Genomic DNA, 21,403 nt, shown 5'->3' with positions numbered 1-21,403 from the left:
CCATCTTCACTGGCTGCTGAGAATTCAGTGGGATGGCGCATGATGGTCTGTGGCCAGAGCCAGCCCCCAGTGAGCCTCTGCGGCCTCCTGGATATTGATTCCTGGGGCTCTGCTGTGTCTGCGCCTGCATGATGGATGTGGCCCTTTGCTGGCTGCTGTGTGTATTAACTTGATGGAGTGGGCCACCCGCCCTCAGCACCCCTCCCCTGCAGATTCCATCAGAAGCCACAGGAGGGGCTATGGGCGATGAGGCCAAGGAGGCTGCGGGCCTCAGCTGCCCAAGGGCTCTGCCATGGCCACAGGGAGCCCCCTTCAGCCCCTCGTGCATGCCCTTCCCAGTCCTGAGTGGAGGGCTCTTCAGGGGTGTGGTTCAAACTTTTCCCAAGAGTCACAGCAGCTGCCTCTGGCCCAGCCATCGGGAAGGGAGCTGCCCTTTGCTTGCTCCTAGCTCAAGGAGTTCATCCCTGCTACTATCCTGCTGAGTGACCCAAGGTTTGTGATGTGCTCATTAGCTCACACATTGACTGTTCACTGTCCACGCATACCAGGCAACAGGAAAGAACAGCAGTTCTCAGGCTGGGCTTCAAGGAGCACGTTGAAAACAGCAGGTAGTTCCCTGACCACGTCGACACATGTGCCTTGACTTTATTCAACTCCAGACAACAGCACAGACTGCAGATGGCAATCATCTAATTGCTAATAGATTAATGCAGTGAGCCCAACCTGCTTACTGCTTGTTAGGAAGTTGCTGTTTTCAACATTTATTCGGAGATGCTGCTGAAAGCCTGTCAGAGGTGCTGGCTGGAGGTTTGTCTGATGCATGAGAGGGTGGGTACCCGGCTCGGATGTCCACACCTTCATTAGGCTTGAATTTAAGTCAATGTGAACTGTGAATCCAGACATGTCTGTGATGAGAAAACACAGCAAGTGCCCTGTCTCCAGCTTTCCCTGATAAAATCCCGAATTTCTGTACGGTGTGCTCGCTGCAGACTGTGTGAGCCCATGTGGAGACAAGGCTTGTGTTTCCTGTTTGCTCAGTTCTACAAGTAGTGGTGACACAAAGTCGTAAGTCAAATGATGTTTTTGGAGGGTGGAAGAGAGAGAGCACAGCTTAATTGTTGCATTTGTGGGTTTTAGAGGTTTTGGGGCATACCTCCGTAGACACACAAAATGAACTCACTTTGAAAATGAAAGTCTCCTATATCCTGGCTGTTCCTAAGGATGAAGCTCGTCATTTGAAGACTCCGTATTTACTGGTGCTCGAGACTTTGTAAGCATTTGACGCTGAATTTACAGAAGGAAAGACAATCAACTCTGGCTCCTTAGTGAATGTTAAGACAGGTGTGCTAGCTGTTGGGTTTGTAATTCACAGCTATTACATTCCTTAGGGAGGTGATAAAAAGTTTTTCTTGGGGCAAGAAAGTATGAAAAAAGATGAAGGAAATTGCAAAAACATGTTTATGCATGGGGCTTTGATACAGTTTTGTAATGCTAAGTGATGAAGAGCTATCAGCTTGGAATTCACACCTAATCAGTTCAGCAAATAGTTGTATAAACGCTGCCCTGAAAACACAAGAGTGGGAAGAGAAACCCAGGTGAGCTGCGAAGGTTCCCTGGCTTGAGTCCCAACCTACACTTTCAGTTTAAGGGACATAAGGACGATATTTTTTAAATGCAAAAAAAATATATATATATATAAATAATATATATAATATTAAATAATAAATATATATAAATATATATGTAGGCAATCAAACCACTTCGTGTAAAAACATAAATTTGTATATCAAACTGCATTTTGTGAAAGTCCTTGCAGTTTCCTGAGAGACAGCAAGCCAACTAATTGGACAAAAAATTGAATTCAAATGGCTTAGCCTGGCGTTCAAGGCCTACCAGCACTGGCCATCCTTTCCACGCGATTCTTCCACGCGTCTAGGCCGCTGGCCGAGGGGATGGCATGAAGGCTGCCAGCCTGTCAGACCTGACTGCTGGAGAACCGGCCGGTGCCCTCCTCAGGCAGCCCTGATGGTAGAAGGGAGAGAGGTCTTCCTCTCCTCTCATCTGGTAAACCATCATGCTGTGACTCGAGATATATTTTGAATTTCATGTTTTACTTCTCAAAAAAAAAAAAATCTCGACTCAAATGCTGACGGTGAGAGAAGGCCGCCAGGATGCATAATTTAAATGCTTCAATTTTTACCTGAAGTCTCTGGATGAACAAAAGGATCTGGAATGTGCTTTCTTTCTTCATTGAAATAGAACTCCCCTGCTGAAATATAGAGCATGAAAAACAATACATTCTTTCAGACAATTTGGAAAGCATTTATAAAAAGACATAGGAGAGGACTTTTAATTGTTATATATTGATCTTAGACGATGTCATAAAGAATGCTTGGATGCCATGTCTCACATTAAGGGGCAGCTCTTGCAGGTCTGGCTGTGACATTTTTGGAGCCTGATGAAAAAGGAAAAAAAGAATTAAAGAGGCCCACATGTATATGTCTGAACATCTGAGCGAAGAATCTACTAGGCGCGTTGTGTTCTGATCTCCAACCTTGATGGATGTGCCACCATAGCCGCCTGGAAGCTGAGGTTTGAATTTAGAATCTTCAGACACACAAAGCCTTGCCCAGGACTGCGGCCAGGGTGGAGAAGCCTCACCTGGGCTGGGTGCTGAGTGCTGGGTGCCAGCCTGTGGCCTGCCCCACTGGGGATGAAGGAGCCTCACTTGGACTGGGTACTGGGTGCTGGGTGCCAGCCTGTGGCCTGCCCCACTGGGGCTGGAGGAGCCTCACTTGGGCTGGGTGCTGGGTGCCAGCCTGTGGCCTGCCCCACTGCTCTTCCTGCTTGTGGGTCTGTCCTGTGTCTCCAGGGACCTCATGGAAGTGAAGGAAAAGGCTGTGGGCAGGAACATGTTGGGGGCCACCTGGCAGAAATCAGCGTGCTGCCCAGCTGGAATGGGCTAGGACTGGGACCCCTGCCCACGAAGGAGGACTGCCCTACTTTGGGCCAGTGGCGGGTAGCGGGGATGCTCTGAAGTTGCTGGCCTCACATGAGGGCAGGACTGAGACTGCCTCTGATTGTCCTAAAGGAGAAATCAATGACCATTTTTGGGAAGGATGAAGATTTCACCCAGGGCAGGAGCCAAGGGCATGGCCCACAGCTCTTGACCTTAGAGAAACTCCTCCTCTCCCAAGATGGGGCAGGGGCTGGGGAGCCCTCAACTCTATGTGGGCCTCGGTAAGTGTTCACTGGTTTAGGAAAGGAAACGGGATGATTCGTATCTGATCATTACTGAATGCATTCTTGAGTAGAAAGCAGGGATCTAGAATGTCCTGAGCAAATTCCATCAGAATTCTGAATCTTCTACTTGCAAATCTATACACACTTTTTAGAAACTGGTGTCCGGCAGGAAGAAGGAGGTTCCTAATATTTAGCTAAATATCCCCATGAAAGGCTTGGCTGTGCTGGGCTGTTTCTCCCAGCCAGATTCCTCCAGGTGGCTGAGAGCTCATCTGTGAAAGCCGCGGTGAACATCCTTGCATGAACACCTCTGCCTGCATCTCTGAGCTACTATGAGGATGGTTTTTGGAAGCGTGATGATGGCGTTAAAGAGTGTAAACTCCTAACTCTCATCTCTTATATCACCACATTCCTTTTGAGAGGCAATTCAGGTTTCTATTTCCACCAGCAGCGAAAAATATCGCCATTTCACTTCACTCTTCCCAACATCAAATATTATCTTGCTAAATTGCCAATTTGAAAGGTGAAAAAAGTTTCATAATTGCTCCTATTTGCATTTTAAAATCCCTGTGAGGCTGAGTGTTTTTCACATGTTTAGAACTTCTGTGACTTACCCATTCGAACCACTTGTCTCCTGGTGGTGGGTAAATGCTCCTTAAACGTGGAGGATATTAAGGCTTTGCCAGAGTTGTTGCTAGTGTTTTTCTTAATATGCCTTTTGTCTTTTAATGATGGAAGAAAGACAAAAATATTACTTTATGACAATAAACATTAATAAGTTAAACTCTCCTATTCTGTGACAAAGACTAGCAGATTAGGGTAAACCGTAGGCCCATTTATAAGAAGCATACATAAAACAAAATGGTAATTTAATGATAGTTTCGATAACGAAAAAGTTACCATGTATCAACCACGATTTACTGTGTGAAGCATGGTACATTTCCTCAAAGGCTTTTTATTTTATTTTATTTTATTTTGATCTGGAGTCTCGCTCTGTCACTCAGGCTGGAGTGCAGTGGCGTGATCTCAGCTCACTCCAAGCTCCGCCTCCTGGGTTCATGCCATTCTCCTGCTTCAGCCTCCTGAGTAGCTGGGACTACAGGTGCCCGCCACCGCGCCCAGCTAATTTTTTTTATTTTTAGTAGAGATGGGGTTTCACTGTGTTAGCCAGGATGGTTTCGATCTCCTGACCTCAAGTGATCCACCCACCTCGGCCTCCCAAAGTGCTGGGATTACAGGTGTGAGCCACCACACCCGGCCTGGAGGTTATTTTCTGATCCCAAGGGAATTCCATGCAAATTGTTTCTGTTATCAATTCCTGCTAGGGGCTCTCGAAGACATCTCCGCATGAGGTTTCAAAGAGGTGCCCACAGAGGCCGCAGGCCCAAGCCCCTCTTGAATGGTGGAAATGTGCTTTTCCAGGACTCAGAAGCACTGAATGCCACCCTTTGCTGCCTCCAGTTTTTACTCCTCACACTGGATTCTTATAGAGATTCACTGCTGTTTCTCCTCACTAGACAAAGATGAAATGTGCTTTCTGTTGATGTCGTCCAAGGGGCAGAATTTGAATATTCGTAAATAAATGGCAAAACACTGCAGATGGCATTTTAAGTGACTATCTGTGATCTAGAGAGGGCTTGTTGTGTGTTTGGTTTTCTTTGAGCCCTTATCAGACGACTTTGTTCCTTCTTCAGGGGACGTTCATGGAGCCACTATTGGGGTCTGGACACTGTGAGCAAAGGAGGATGACATCCCAAAAAACAAGGCCAATACCCAGCTGGGAAGACAGAGCCCAGCCGGTCTCTTCCTCCCTCCTCTCTGTCTGTCTCTCTCACACACACCCACTCTCTTTAATGAAATGACACATCTACACAATTTTCAACAACAGCTGCTCAAATGACCCAGTGAGAGGCTGAGGGAACTGTAATGGGCACATCAGGCCAACCGCTGGTGATTTCTGATACCGTTCCTGATGGATGGGATGCAGTCAAAAGGACATCAAAGGTTCTCTGGTGAGGTTTTCTTGCCAAAATTTAAACGGGAGTCCGAACATGATCCAATTACTAATTTAAAGAAAACACAGAGGCTGGGTGTGGTGGCTCACGCCTGTAATCCCAGCACTTTGGGAGGCCGAGGTGGGTGGATCACCTGAGGTCAGGTGCTTGAGACCAGCCTGACCAACAAGGTGAAACCTTCTCTTTACTAAAAGCCAGATGCAGTGGCTCATGCCTGTAATCCCAGCTACTAGGGAGGCTGAGGCAGGAGAATCATTTGAACCTGTGAGGCAGAGGTTGCAGTGAGCTGAGATCGTGCTACTGTACTTCAGCCTGGGTAACAGAGCGAGGCTCCATCTCAAAACAAAACAAACAAAAAAAGAAAATGCAAGGACAGAGGAACATGTTAGAAACCGCACAGGGGTAAAATTTGGCAGAATCTTGAGGTTCTTCTGGCTCGCGGAGCCCACTCCCACCCTGGTGGTGGGTGTCTTACTTGCTGCTGGGCAGGTTTGCTGAAAGGGAGGAGGAGACTTGCCGCCTGCCCTGGGCTCCCGCCACATCAGCGCAGGCGGCCCTTCCCCTTCCTGCTGCTTTCTCGCCCGGGACAGGAGCGGCGCTGGAGGCTCCTTTCCCCTCAGGCTCAGGAGGCAAAGTGGCCTCTGCCCCAAATCCCAGCTGAAAAAGGTGCCCCCGAGGACAAGATGTGGATTCCCTGCCCCGTTCTTGGTCAGAGTCCAAGTTCCATTGCACAATCTCCCCTGAATGCTGTGATGGTGACGGGGCCACGCTCCCTGCCTGCTCTGCCTGGGCCTGGGAGCTGCCCCTCGGGCCGTGCAGCGGTGGCCTCTGCTTCTCTCCGTTTGTGCATGACTCCACCTTCCGAATACAATCATTGGCCTCCTTAGCTGTGGTCTGCACTTCCTTTGAGAGCTGGCGCAGTGATTGCAGGTGGGGAAAACTGTGTGGGGGGACAAGGACTGTGCATGTGTGTGCGTGTGTGCGTGTGTGTGCACACGTGTGTGTGTGCGTGTGTGCGTGTGTGTGCACAGGGGCTGGGAAAGGCAAGCAGAAAGAGAAGAGCAGCTGATATGCTTGGGCAGCAGGGTTGAATCCGCCACTGGGCACAGGCTCACACACGGGCACAGCCATGGCAGATGGACCTAGCCTGGCTCTGTCGTGACAGCTGTGGCTCTTCAGCCACACAGTGTGTGACCCCTCTCCTCCTGGTAACATCGGTTCCTCTTTCCCCTGGACACTGTCTTCTCTGAAGCATGTAGCATCATGCTTTGCCCTCTCCAAATGCAGCTGCCACCTCAGGCCTTTTCGTCCTGGGTGCAGAAGTGTGACGATGCAAAGTGGTGCCTTCACTTTTTGCTCCCTGTGGGGGAGCTGCTGAGGGTTTTCATCAGGCACTTTCTGCTTCCCGGACTCCTGAGCTGCCTGGCCCCTGCCTCTCTCTGCACCTGGCTCTCCGGACAGCCCTCCTGGTCTGAGCTGCCCGGGATGCCTCCTGCTGATGCTACATAGCCACACCCTGTTGCCTGCAATCACAGAGCCCCAGGGGCACAGAGCCTGGCACTGGGAGTCAGATGCCAGGCCCACAGCCAGGAGTGGACTCCACCAAGGCAGCCTGGAGGAGGTTAGGGGAGCCTGGCCGGCTGGGGGATGGGGAATCCTGGTGGCCCTGCGGAAGTCTGGGATTAGGAGTGTGTGTTCGGACACTGCGGTGGGTATGAAAGCATCAGGTGTGGCAGTACGTGCCTCTGTGGGAGGCCGCCACGCTGAGGCCGGCTGCGGCTGACGCTGGCCCCTGTGGAAGCAGCAATGTGGGAAAAATATCAAATAGCCAAGAGAAACCTTTTTTGCCTGAAGCCTGAAAATAAAAATACTTTAAATATGGAAAACAGGTTCTTTATTGAGTTAGAAGACCAAGTTTTCGCAGCAAGCTAAAATTATTTGTGCTAAACAGGGAGGTAGATCACAGAGAAGAGAATTGCCCAGCTTCCTCCAATACCTCCTCTGTATCCCTCTATTGAAATTCTATCTGAAAAGGGGACACTGACTTTTTTGGGGAAAAAAAAAGCAGAATAAAAGTAACACAAAACCAGAATGCTACGGGAGTCAGAGGCCCTGTGATGAGCTTCCGATTGCCCCGGGGCAGAGCCCAGTGGAGACCCTTCCTCTGAGAAAGAGAGAACGGGCTAGCCGTGGACTCTGATGATTATATTCCGGCCATTCTTTGATTTTATATTCCAAAACTATGATGCAAAAACCTTTCTGGCTTTGGACACTTGGCCACGGAACTGATCACAGTAAAATAGATCATAAACTGGCGAAGGGGTGTCCAGTGCCGGGGCCAGTGCAGCACTGGGCTTTTCGACAAAAAGGGGTCCGTCGTGCCCAATCCCTGAGGGAAGACCAAGCCTCCTTCCATGCCAAGAAGAAGTGTGCACCCAGAGAGAAGCCGCAGAAGACCATGGGCCCAGAAAGGGGAAGCCAGATGGGCCGACTGATTTTAAAATCTATAAATACGCACACTGCATAGCGTTTAGGAGCTCCTGCTTCAGAATTAATCGGGCCTGGGTTAGAATCTCAGCCTCATCGTTTGCTACCTTTTCTGAACTTGAGTAAAATATGTAAACTCAAGTCCTATTTTCTCATCCTCCCCTAATAGGGTTGACATGAACAGTAAGTGGGGTTGTGATATAAATCGCTTTTCCGGGTCAGGCACGGTGGGTGACACCTGTAATCCCAGCACTTTGGGAGGCCAAGGCAGGCAGATCACCTGAGATCAAGAGATCGAGACCAGCCTGGCCAACATAGCAAAACCATGTCTCTACTAACAATACCAAAAAAAAAAAAAAAATTAGCTGGGCATCGTGGCATGCACCTGTAGTCCCAGCTACTTGGGAGGCTGAGGCAGGAGATCACTTGAACCTGGGAAGTGGAGGTTGTAGTGAACCGAGATCGTGCCACTGCACTCTAGCTTGAGCAACAGAGCGAGACTCTGTCTCAAAAAAAAAAAAAAATCGCTTTTCCGGGTGCCGGGAGCCAGTAGGCATTCCATAAATACCTCGTTCATGCCTAATTTATAGGACAGAGGTGGGTGGTTTTTTCCCAAGTCGGACTTGTTATCTTGCCCCGAATGTCCTCTTTCTGCAGCCACATCTTCCATTGCCCATTAATATCATCTCCCAGCCTCCAGGCTTCAGAGCCCGGCTCTGCCTTCCACGCCTCTCCTTCACGGTCCATCAGTCCCGCGCATGCATATTGTTGCCGATACTATCAGGTTCTGCCTGGATCCTGTCCAGCCCCTTTCTGTTCCAACACGGGTGCTCTTTCCTCCCCCTCGCTGTGGCGGACACTTGGCCCTTCTCTGGGGGCCTGCCCTGGCCTCTGGCACTGCATCTTCTGCCCACACAAAGGGCTGGAGATGTCTGGGAGTCGTCGTCCTGCCCCTCTCCTGGGTGTGCTTAGCTGGGGTGGGGTAGGAACTCCCAGCTCCTCAAGTGAGTCAGGACATCTCTGAGGCGTACTCCAGAAATCCCTCGAAGGCTTCGGCTGAACCCGCATCCCGTGAAATTTCCCCTGCAATTGCACCCTTGCTTGGCTTCCTCCTTTTCCTGTCATCCCTCCTCCACCCCTCAGTGTCTCTGGAGAGCATATCCTTGAAACATCCGAGAGCCCTGGACAGAAGCAGCCTGGGCTGGGGTCCCGTCTCCTGCATCCTCAGGGCACCTGCTCCAGGCAGATCTTCTGCACTCCTGGGTTACCTCACAGCTTCCTGAGGGGCTCCTCGTGCCTGGTCCACGCTTCCTACACTCCCAACCTGCATCTACCCTTTCACGCCAAGACTTGGATAATCCATGGGTCTGTCAAGCCCTTATTAAATCCTCCCTAATGGAGGTGGAGCTTGCAGTTAGCCAGGATCGAGCCACTGCACTCCAGCCTGGGCGACAGAGCAAGACTCCGTCTCAAAGAATCAATCAATCAATCAATCAATCAATCCTCCCTCATGGCGAGGCCAGGCGTGATGCGTGGACACCATAGGAACGGAGGCTGTGTGATTGTTCCTTGTTGCTGGGAGCTTGCTTTTTCCAGGCGATTTATTCTGCTTTATCACTCCTTTACCTGGAAACCTTCATTTGACCCATTATCAATTAAACGAAGATCAAGGATTCTTCATTCTGACATGCAAAGCCTCCCATATTTGTTGAGTGAAAGAAACATGGTGACCCCAGAATGTGCGTGAAACAGCCGAGCTTCCCATAAACACCGAGTGAATGAATGAATGAGAAGATGAATGAATGAATGAGAAGATGAACGAATTCTATATGGAAGACGGCCCTCAGAACGTCCCTTCTCCCCTCTTTTCCTGGCCACCCCCTTAACCTGGCCCAGCAGGTCTCTGCACCTGCTTCCTCTTCTGATGCTAGTTCCTCCTGCCCACATTTACAAACCGAAATGCTACTAAATTTCATCCTTGGCTCTTTATTTCTTATGCCCGAGTGTTTCCAGCTTTCTGACTTCTGGCTGTGGGCTCTACTTTAAGAGTCCCTCCCTGCTTGTCTCCTTGGTCCCTCCCCTCTTCTCCTCCTGACTCTTAAGTGTGAGTATTCTCTGCAATTGCTCTCTAGCTCTCCTGTAAACACAGCCCTGCACTGTCCACCTTCTCAGCTGCCCAGAGCCCTCAGGACTCATCTGGCTAACAGTAGGGGATTTTGGCTGCAGGGAGTACGGGAACATTCTGTGCTATCTTTTCAATGTTTCCATAAATCTATTCTAAAATAAAATCTATGATATTAAACATTCTATTGATTGTTTCAGATTATACCTGCTCAAGTGATGACAGAAGGTGGACCCAGCCCATCATTTCTATCTTGGTACAATGGAAAGCCGATGAGTTGGATTCTATTACTGAATCCCAACCAGCAAGCCTGCACTTAGAAACCATCACAGCGGTCTCCGCATCCACCCCCAGGGCCTTCCCTGCAGTGCGTCGATCCACTGTTGCCAGGGACACAGTTCCTGGCACACAGCACGTGGTCCCCGGACGTTCCTTTATACCTCATCTCCTCTTCACCAGGAAGCCTCTTTCTCAGCCACCCCAGGCTGATCCGCCGCGCTGTTGCACGGATCCTGCGCCTACTCCTGGCCCCCGTTTCTGCCTCTCACCCTCCTCTGCTTCCATCTTTTCCAGAGTAACACTTGCTCGTTGCTTTAACAAACAATTCCCAAATCCCAGCGGCTTAGCACAGTAACAGTTTCTTTCTCTCCTGAGGAGTAAGGAGATTCGCCCGCTGTGAGCATGGAGACTCCTTGGCTCTCCTCCAGGCAGCTCCTGGGTCTTCCAAACTCCATCCATCTCCGCTCCATGGTGAATCTCATGGTGTATTTGGGATGACAAGAGAGAAAGCCGCGACCTTCGTCTTATCTTCAGCCTGAGTCATTTTATCTCACTCATATACTTGTTTCTGGATGCCACTTATTCTCACCTCTCCCTGACTGACTTAATTACATTGGAGGAAAAAAAATAACTTTGGCTTGATATTTGTAGCTCACGTTTTGAAAATTCTACCTCTAGACGCAGGCAGTATAGCTTTCAAACTCTGCGAATCCCAGAACTTCAGGGATCTCTCTCTTCTCATTGATTGCTTTCCTGAGGCCACCTCTTTCTTGCAACCTCTTGCCACATGCTGCCAAATTGCCAGCACTCACCATTCACATGATTTTCCAATCTCCTTCTCTGGAAATATGGACTCAGTGGGCACGTGGAGCTAAGGTCGTTCACTTCAAACCTTTCTTCTTCTCTATTATAGACATTTAGTATTTTATATGCCTTTCCAAGGACTGCTTTAGAAGCATCCAACAGGTGTTTATATGTTGCATTTTCATTTTTATTCAATGGAAAATACTTTCTTATTCCCCACTTTGATTCTTTCTTGACCTAAAGGTTATTTAGGAATGTGTTACTCAGTTTCCAAATGTTTGAATTTTCCAGATATCTTTTGGCTGTTGATTTCTAATTTAGTTTTATTATGGTGAGAGGACAAACTTTGTATGAGTTGAATGCTTTTCAATTTATCAAGACCTATTTTATGGCCCAGAATATGGTCTATCCTTACAAATGCTTGTGAGAGAAATGTGTGTTCTCTTGTTGTGGCGTAGAACGTACTGCAAGCGTCTACTAGGTCAAGTTGCTCTCGTGGTGGTGTTCACTTCTATATCCTAACTGATTTTTTTGTCTATTTGTTCTGTCAATTATGGAGAGAATGGTATTGAAATCTCCAACTGTAATTGTCTGTTTTTCTATTTTTCCTTTTGGTTTTTTGAACCTTTGCTTCTTGTATTTTTGGTCTTTCTTCTTTCACTTTCCAATTTGCTTGTTTATCTATTTTGCATAATTTCAACGTTAGATATTCTAGATATGGAGTTACATGTTCAGGTGTTCAGTTTTGTTACATGGGTATATTGTGTGATGCTAAGGTTTGCGGTACAGATCCTTTCACCCAGGTGGTGAGCATAGTACCCAACAGGTAGTTTTTCAACCCATGTCCCCCTCCCTCCCTTCCCCGCTAGTAGTCTGTGGTGTCTGTTGTTCCCACTTATGTCCATGTGTACTCAAAGTTTAGCTCCCACTTATAAGTAAGAACTTGCAGTAGTTGGTTTTCTTCTCTCTTTTTTCTTTTTTTTTTTTTTTTGAGGCAGAGTCTCGTTCTGTCCACCCAGGCTGGAGTGCAATGGTGCAATCTCAGCTGACTGCAACCTCCGCCTTCCAGGTTCAAGTGATTCTCCTGCCTCAGCCTCCCAAGTAGCTGGGATTACAGGTGTGCACCACCATGCCCAGCTAATTTTTGTATTTTTAGTAGAGACAAGGTTTCACCAGTAGAGACGAGGTTGGCCAGGCTGGTCTTGAACTCCTGACCTCAGGCGATCCACCCACCTCGGCCTACCAAAGTGCTAGGATTACAAGTGTGAGCACACCGCACCCAGCCATGGTTTTCTGTTCCTGTGTTAATTCATTCAAGATTATAGCCTCCAGCTTCATCCATGTGACTGCAAAGGACATGACTTTATTCATTTTTATGACTGCATAGTATTCCATGGCGTACATGTACCACATTTTCTTTATCCAGTCCACTGTTGATGAGCATCTAGGTTGATTTCAAGTCTTTGCTATTGTGAATAGTGCTGCAATGAACCTATGACCACATGCATCTTTTTGGTAAAAGGATTTTGTTTTCTTTTGGGTATATATCCAGTAATGAGATTGCTGGGTTGAGTGGTAGCTCTGTTTTAAGTTCTTTGAGATTTCTTTGAGCTATCTCCAAACTGCTTTCCACAGTGGCTGAACTAATTTACTTTCCCACCAACAGTGTATAAGAGTTCCCTTTTCTCTGCAGCCTCGTTAGCATCTGTTATTATTTGACTTTTTAATAATAGCCATTATGACCGGTGGGAGATGGTATCTCATTATAATTTTGATTTGCATTTTTCTGATGATTCGTTATGATAAACATTTTTTCATGTTTGTTGGCTGCTTGTATATCTTCTTTAAAGAAGTGCCCGTTCAAGTCCTTTGCTCATTTTTAACAGGGTTATGTGTTTTTTTGTGTATTGACTTGTTTAAGTTCCTTATAGATTCTGTATATTAGACTTTTGTTGGATGCATAGTTTGCAAATATTTTCCCCATTCTGTAGGTTGTCTATTTACTCTGTTAATAGTTTATTTGCTGTGCAGAAGCTCTTTAGTTTAATTAGGTCCCACTTCTTAATTTTTGCTTTTGTTGCAATTGCTTTTGGGGAGTTAGGCAAAAAGCCTTTGCTAAGGCTAATGTCAATAAAGATGTTTTCTAAGTTTTCTAGACTTTCTTTATAGTTTGAGTCTCTTGCATTTAAATCTTTAATCCATTTTGAGTTAATTTTTGCATATGGTGAAAGGTAGGGGCTCACTTTCATTCTTCTGTATATGGCCAGCCAGGCCAGTTATCCCAGCACCATTTATTGAATAGGGATTTCTTTCCCTTCTCCTTGTTTTTGTCAGCTTTGCTAAAGATCAGATGGTCATAGTTGTGTGGCTTTATTTCTGAGTTCTACATTTTTTTCAGTTGGTCTATGTGTCCATTGTTGTACCAACACCATGCTGTTTTGGTTGCTGTATCCTTATAGTATAGTTTGAAGTCAGGTAGTGTGATGCTTCCAGCTTTGTTCTTTTTGTTTAGGATTGCTTTGGCTATTCAGGCTTTTTTTTTTTTTTTGGTTCTATACAAATTTTAGAGTTTTTTAAATAATCTTGTGAAAAATGATATTAGTAGTTTGATAAAAATAGCATTGACTCTGTAAATTGCTTTGGGCAGTATGGCCATTTAAATAATATTGGTTCTTCCAATTTGTAAACATGGAATGTTTTTCCATAGATTTGTGGAAATCTGACTTTGACATCCTTCAACAGTGTTTTGTAGTTCTCCTTGTAGAGATTTTTCACCTCCTTGGTAGATGCATAAATGTTTAGAATTGCTATGTTCTCTTGATTGACTGCTTTATCTTCATGGCATAGTCTTATTTATTCCTGTAATTTTCCTTGCTTTAAAATGTACATTTTGTGATATTAATATAGCCACTATAGCTTTCTTTCTTATGTCCTGTGTTAGGTAGTTTTATGGCCTTAATTATATCATTTTTCCACCCTCAAATTTATAGGTTGAAGCTCTAACCCATGATGTGACTGTATTTGGAAATAAGATCTACAAGGAAGTAACGAAAGTTAAGTGAGGTAATAAGGGCGGAAGTCCTAATCTGATAAAGCTGGTATCCTTGTAAAAAGAGTAAGAGATATCAGAATGTTCTCTCTCCACACATATATAGAGGAGAGGCCATGTGAGGATGCAGAAGAAAGAGATAATCTGCAAGAGAACCCTCATCAGGAATCAGATTGTCCAGGACCTTAAGCTGGGACTTCTAACATCCAGAACTGTCAGAAAATACATCTCTGTTATTTGAGCTACTCAGTCTAGAATATTTTGCTATGGCAGCCAAAGCTGATTAATGTAAATTGCATAGCTTGTTTCCTTTCTTTTATTTTTTTTGTCTCCATATTTACAGTATGTTTCTTGCCATCTGTGTATATTTGAGTCCTTTTTATATAGATCTGGCAATCTGTGTTTTTTAATGACAGTGTTTAGACCATTTACATTTATTGTGATTATATTATTAGGTTGAGTCTATGCTCTTGCTGTCTGTTTTTAATTTTGGCATTTTTTTCTTTTTCCATTTTAAATTTTTTCCTACCTTTTAAAGATAACTTGTGGATATTGTTGGTGACTATCTCCTTTGCTGGCTTATTATATATAGCTCTCTTATTGTTATATTAGTGGTTGCTTCAGGGCTTATAGTATATATCATTGACTTACCACAGTCTATTTTCAAACAATACGCCATATCATGTACAGTATGAAACCTTATAGCAGTATACTTGAATTTCTCCACTACCTGCCTTTATGCTATGGTTGTCAAACATTTTGCTTACACATGTTATGACCCCTGCATTACATGCTTTTGTTTAAGTAATTATCTTTAAAAACAGTTAAACAATAAGAATAAATTTTAAAATACTTACCTGTGCAGTTGCCATTTCTGCTTGTTCTTCTTTGTATAGATTTATGTTTTTATGTCTGGCATCATTTTCCTTGTTCTTAAAGGACTTCCTTGAACACTCTTCCACTGCAGGTCTGCTTGTAATGAGTGCTTTCAGCTTTTGAGTGCTGGAAAAAGCACTTTGCCTTTATTTTTGAAAGATACTTTTGTTGACTATAGAATTCTAGGTTGACTTTTTAAAAAAGACTTTACTTTTTCAGAGCAGTTTTAGGTTCACAGCAAAATCAAGATGAAAGGACAGAGATTTGCCATATACCCCCTGCCCCCACACATGCACAGCCTCCCCCACTGTCAACATCATCCACTGGAATGGTACGTGTGTTACCACTGATGAGCCTACATTGACACACCGTGATTACCTAGAGCCCATAGTTTAGGTTTCACTCTTTATGTAGCACAGTTATATGGGTTTTGACAAATACATAGGGACATGCATCCCCCATTGTAGTATCATACAGAGTATTGTCATTGTCCCTCGAGTCCTCAGTGCTCCACCTATTCATCCCTCCATCCCCACTAACCCTCGGCAGTTCAAAAGTATTTTCACTGCTTCCATAGCTTTGCCTTTTCCAGAATGTCATAACGTATGTTATACATAGACTGTATGTAGCCTTTTCAGGTTGACATTTTTTTTTTACTTAGTAATATGCATTTAAGTTACCTCCATGTCTTTTCATGGCTTCATAGCTCATTTCTTTCTAATCTTGGATGATATTCCATTGTCTGGAATATTATTTTATTTATAATTGTACTAATTTATTTATCCACTCATCTACCAAAGGGCATCTTTACTGCTTCCAAATTTGGGCAATTATGAATAATATTTCTTCTGCAATGTCTCTAATCTATTAATCCTATCCAGGGATTTTTTTTTTTTTTTTTTTTTTTTTTGAGATGGAATCTTGCTCTGTTGCCAGACTGGAGTGCAGTGGCACCGTCTTGGCTCACTGCAACTTCCACCTCCTCGGTTCAAGAGATTCTCCTGCCTCAGCCTCTCCAGTAGCTGGGACTACAGGTGGGTGCCACCACGCCTAGCTAATTTTTGTATTTTTAGTAGAGGTGGGGTTTCATCATGTTGGCCAGGATGGCCTCAATCTCCTCACCTCGTGATCCACCCGCCTCGGCCTCTCAAAGTGCTGGGATTACAAGCGTGAACCACTGTGCCCAGCCCCCATCCAGGGTATTTTTAATCTCACACCCTGCACTTTTCATCTCTAGAAGTTTGATTTGAATGTGTGTGTATGTATTTTGCATGTCTCTACTTAACTTTTTGAGCATATGAAATACAGTGATAATAGCTTTTTAGTGTTCTAACATCTGGGTCAGTTCTGAGTTCATTTCAATGAATTTATCTCCCAATGTTGTATTTTTTGATTCTTTGGGTGCCTGGTGATTTACTGGATGCCAGAAATTGTGAATTTAGTCTTTTGTTTTTGTTTTTATTTTTTGAGATGGAGTCTTGCTCTGTTGCCCAGGCTGGAGAGCAGTGGCGTGATCTCAGCTCACTGAAACCTCTGCCTCCTATGTTCAAGCGATTCCTATGCCTCAGCCTACCCAGTAGCTAGGATTACAGGCGCATGCCACCACCCCCAGCCAATTTTTTGTATTTTTAGTAGAGATGGGGTTTCACCATGTTGGCCAGGCTGGTCTTGAGCTCCTGGCCTCAAGTGATCCGCCCACCTCAGTCTCTCAAAGTGCTGGGATTACAGGCATAAGCCACTGCATCCAGCATGAAATTAGTCTCCTAAGGTTCTGGATATATTTGTATTGCTATAAATATTCTTAAATTTGTCTGAGGTTCAGTTCAGTTAGTTGGAAGCTATTTATTCCTTTTGGTCCTTGCTTTTAAGATTTGTTAGGCAGGTCCAGAACAGGGCTCGATTTAGGGCTAAGTATTCCTCAGATCCTGCGATGAGTCCCGGCGGATGCTCAGTCATAGTCTTTCAATTAACAAAGACATTCGTAAACAAAGGAAATGATCAATGATCAAACGGCACCCCAAAGGCGAGGGGCTGATAGTCACTTCCACTGTTGTGCAGTGAGTGCTCACGTCTGCTCCGGAATCCTGAGTAGACAGGGAGAACCACACGACATTCCCAGGTTACATAAATAGGACCTGGTTTGGGTTTGGTGACTACACCTACGCAGGCAGGAGGGGTCTCGACTCCTTGAAGATACTGGTATTTTTGTCTCTTAATAAAAGCTGCACTGGCGTCTGTCCCTTCTCCTGGAAAGAATTACAGCAAATGTTCACCCACCCAGAATGTGCAGCTTATCAGCCCCTAATTAGGCTGCTCCAGTAAGAAATGGATTGTTTCCACTGTGATGGGAGTGGATCTAACATGACAGTTATTTATTCCTTTGCTATTTCAAACACATTCAAGAGGCACTGAGAAGGGCGCCCACTGACTTTCCAGCCGAGCGTGTCAGTTTCTCCATTGTTGGGCTGCAAGGGCTGCCAGCGCCGGCAGCTGTGGATCATTCCTGCGGTCCCTTACGGCGCAGATTGAGGGCTGTGAAGCTCCTGCAGGCGGCTGAAAAGGGAGTTTTGCGAGCCGCTTCCCTGCTCTTCACATCTTTCCCACCCCATCTGCATCAGCACCATTCCAAACCAGAGTCCTGGAATGCCAGCGGGGTTTGTCTGTTCCACGCAGGGGCTCGATGGTGCGTTTACTGATAATAACTCACTTCAGGAGCTGGTGCAGTGGCTACGACTCACTCCATCTTTCACATGTTGAAGATAAGGCAGCATTATGAATAACTCGTTTGCCCACCTTGCAGCGTTCTTCAGGATTTGAACCCAAAATGGATCCTGAAGCTCTTACCCCGACATTCAACGGCTTTAGCTCTTTGGTCTATTTCTGGACTTGTGGTTGCTGCCTTGTTTCTCTGAGGCTGGAGAACAGTTTGATGTAACATGGTTGTATTTTTGGGTCCTTGAAAGTCTAAGGGCACCTGGGTTAGTTGAGTCCTGGGTTGGTTGTCTCCTAGGTCTGTTGCACCTTGGGTCTATTGCATCCTGGTTCTGCTGTATCCCGGGTCTGTTGTCTCCTGGGTCTGTGGTACCCTGGGTCGATCGTCTCCTGGGTTGGTTGTCCCCTGGGTCTCTTGTGTCCTGAGTCTGTTGTACCCTGGGTCAATTGTCTTCTGGGTTGGTTGTCCCCTGGGTGTCTTGTGTCCTGGGTCTGTTGTACCTGGGTCTATTGCATCCTTAATCTGTTGTACCCTGGGTAGATCGTCTGCTGGGTTGGTTGTCCCCGGGTCTGTTGCCTGCTGGGTCTGTTGTACCCTGGGTCGATTGTCTCCTGGGTCTGTTGTACCTGGGGTCTGTTGTGTGCTGGGTCAATTGTCTCAGGAAGTTGCTGCCATCTGTAGCTATTGTTTCGCTTTGTCATGGGATGACCTGATCAGGCTGCTTTTCTGAGGCTCCTTGTGAAACTGAAAGAGTCTTCAGGGAACTCCAGCCCCTCCACAGTGAGACCCCATCACCAGGGCCTGTCAGAGCGAGCCTGCTTCCACTCTTGGCTGCTCCATTTTTGAAAAGAGTTGCCTTTCTCCATCTGCATTTCACCTGTCCATCCATCAGCATTGCACTGGGAACACGGGGGCACTAAGCCTGAGGTAGGGACTTGGTTCCAAAGGCACTTCTCACCGGAAATCGGCCCCCCCCCTGTTTATTTCTGCGCAGGTGACTCATGCTCATTAGGTTTAATCACAGTGATTAGATTCCTGAGACGCACAGCAAGTGATTTCAATACTCGTGAAATATTTTGTTAAATGACTGTTTCTACAACAACAGAAACGCGATATTTCCCGGATTATTAGTGGTGCGGGGATTGGGAATGAGACTTATTTCCTTGATTCATTCTTTTTTAAGCTTCCAGTGAACTCCTTTTACTTTGCTTGTTCCTTCAAGCCTGAGCCCATGCACATGTGTGTGCACCCCGGCCCTCTTCGTACCTGAGCCTGCGCCCTGCAGAGAGCAGGTGAGGCTCCCATAGCCCTGGGCATCTGGGGCCTCCCCTTCCAGCTCCTGCAGGCCTGTAAGCCTGGGGGCAGGGCGGCCTCCAGCCTTCCTCCCAGGTGGGTATTATCCCAAGGTGGCAGTGCACCTGAGATGTCATGGAGACAGTCCCATTCTCACTCTTTCCCAGCACACCAAGGCGCGTGTCCCTGAGGACCTCCCCATTGGCAGCCCGAGGCCCCCAGGAGTCAGCCCACACCTGCTTCTGCAGAGCAGAGGCTGCAAAGGGAAAAGCAGCTCCAGCCCCTGCCCAGGCCAGACCTAGAGCCGGGGGTTCAGCTTCTCCTGGTGGTGCCCAGGCAGACTCCAGGGCCTGCCCTGTGCCTCCCGCACCCTGGGTCCCCCTTTCCCATGGCGTGTGGGCATCCTCGCACACCCTGGCTGCTCTGTCACGTGTCTTCCTCTCATTCACTGGGAGGGGCTGGGCCTGTCAAGGCCTTCCCAGGACCTGGAAGCTTCCGGGCCAGCCAGGGGCTTACCGGATGAGGCTCCCCTTCCCCTTCTAGTCTGCCATGTGGACAGGACCACAGGGTCAGAAGCAGATCTCTAGCCTTTCTGATCAAGTTCACCAAGCCAGGTCCTACCACGCCACTCTAGCTTTGCTCCCACTCACCCTCCTTCTGGTACCTCCTGCTCTAAACCAACTGAAAAGCACTCCCTCAGCACAGTTTCACGGCTACCCCTTGGCTTTGCCACTGTCCGGTGGGTTTCTGGTGTGTCCCACAAGCTCAACCCCTGCTGGGCCATCATTGTTGGCCCTGGGGGTTCACCTGCATGAGGTCTCTGCCCCCAGGGGATGCCTGGGCCCCTTTCTATCATGCAGCCCCTGACTAGCCCCAAGTTCCTGCTCCAGCTCTGGGGCTCTGGGACTGCCAGACAGTCTGCAGGAGGGGGCAAGCTGGCTCTGCCCACCTTTCCACTCTGCCACTTACTCTGAAGCCCCCGCTGCTGGTCTCTGAAGCCTCTTTGCTCATGTGGAAGAGGACGCAGGGGCCTCCGCTTACTGTATTCTCAGGATTGGTGTGGACTGAGTGAGCTCCCAGCAGCAGCAAGTGTCTTGATGGTGTACTCTTGACAATGGTGCCCAATGGTGGGGGCATGGAGGGGTGCCAGCCCTGGGCAAGATGCCAGCATTACTGTGGGCACCCTGGACTCAGGCCAGTGGGAGCCATTTATCTGCATGCTTCCTCCAGCACTGAGGGTCACTGCCCAGGCTCTTCATGGCTGTACCTGCAGGAGCTCTGGTCTGATGGGCATCAAAAGGCTTCAGACCTCAACCCTCATGGGCACCTAGATCCTTCATGTCTTCTTAGATACAGGAGAAAAAGACACTAATGGTAGACAAGTGAGGAAACGCAGGGACACAGAAAGGAAACCCTCGCCCCATCAGAGAGATAATGGTGCATATACCTGACACGGTTTTGGCTCTGTGTCCCCACCCAAATCTCACCTTGAATGATTGGCCGCCTCCCCAGTCATGTAGAACTTTGAGTCCATTAAACCTTTTTCCTTTATAAATTAACCAGTCTCAGGTATGCAATACCATATTTGTTATTTCTTATTTTTGTAGAGATGAAGTCTTGCTGTGTTACCCAGGCTGGTCTTGAACTTCAGAACTCAAGCAATCTGCCCACCTTGACCTTCCAAAGTGCTGGGACAACAGGCATGAGACTGCACCCGGCCTCCTGCCTGCCCAGATTTTAAAGAAAAGTGGAGCCATACTGTTCTGTTAGGGAGATGTCTCCTTAAACTTTGTAATGCCCCTGGAGCATTGTCCCAGGGCAGTGGAGCCTCCGCTGTTACCTTCACAACTGAGTGCCTGGCGCTGCAGTGGGGAACAGCAGGATCTGCCCAGCTGCACTTCTGCCCATTCCTAGCACTTCCTGGGAGCAGGCCCTGTTCTGAGTACCCAATGCTGATTAACTTTTTTTTTTTTTTTTTTTTTTTTAAGGTGGAGTCTTGCTCTGTTGCCCAGGCTGGAGTGCAGTGACGCGATCTCGGCTCACTGCAAATTCCTCCCCCCGGGTTCATGCAATTCTCCTGCCTCAGCCTCCCTAGAAGCTGGGATTACAGGCATGTGCCACCATGCTGGGCTAATTTTTGTGTTTTTAGTAGAGACGGGGTTTCGCTATGTTGGCCAGGCTGGATTTGGAGATCGGCCTTGGCCTCCCAAAGTGCTGGGATTACAGGTGTGAGCCATTGTACCAGCCCCCCATTGACTTTTCATTATCTGTAACATGAGCAATCACCCCCACTTAGCAGATGAGGAAACTGAAGCACGAGATGGTGAAATAACTTGCCCAAGGTCACACGCCTCGTCAGGAGCAGAGCCAGGGTGCAAACCCAGGACGGCGGGCTCCAGAGTTTGTTCTTTGGCCAATTCTGGGGTGAACGGTGTATTTCCACCTTTATCAAGGGTCTGATTTCCTCCTGCACGTAAGGAGGTGGAATTTCTGAAGCAGAGTACATGCACATTAACAGGTTG

The 21,403-nt window shown here is 47.1% G+C and overlaps 1 long non-coding RNA gene across 1 annotated transcript; it reads right to left on the bottom strand.

Annotated features, from left to right (window-relative positions):
• Positions 1 to 2,394: 2,394 nt before the first annotated feature.
• Positions 2,395 to 10,215, bottom strand: LOC131381952 (uncharacterized). The gene is made up of 3 exons (XR_009211032.1): positions 10,075 to 10,215; positions 3,858 to 3,965; positions 2,395 to 2,455 (listed from the first exon to the last, which is right to left on the bottom strand). It is a non-coding gene; the product is annotated as an uncharacterized LOC131381952 (long non-coding RNA).
• Positions 10,216 to 21,403: the final 11,188 nt, after the last annotated feature.

This window comes from Hylobates moloch, unplaced genomic scaffold (assembly GCF_009828535.3).
Source record: "Hylobates moloch isolate HMO894 unplaced genomic scaffold, HMol_V3 SCAFFOLD_19, whole genome shotgun sequence".
Lineage (NCBI taxonomy): Eukaryota > Metazoa > Chordata > Mammalia > Primates > Hylobatidae > Hylobates > Hylobates moloch.
This window is presented reverse-complemented; position numbering and strand designations above follow the sequence as displayed.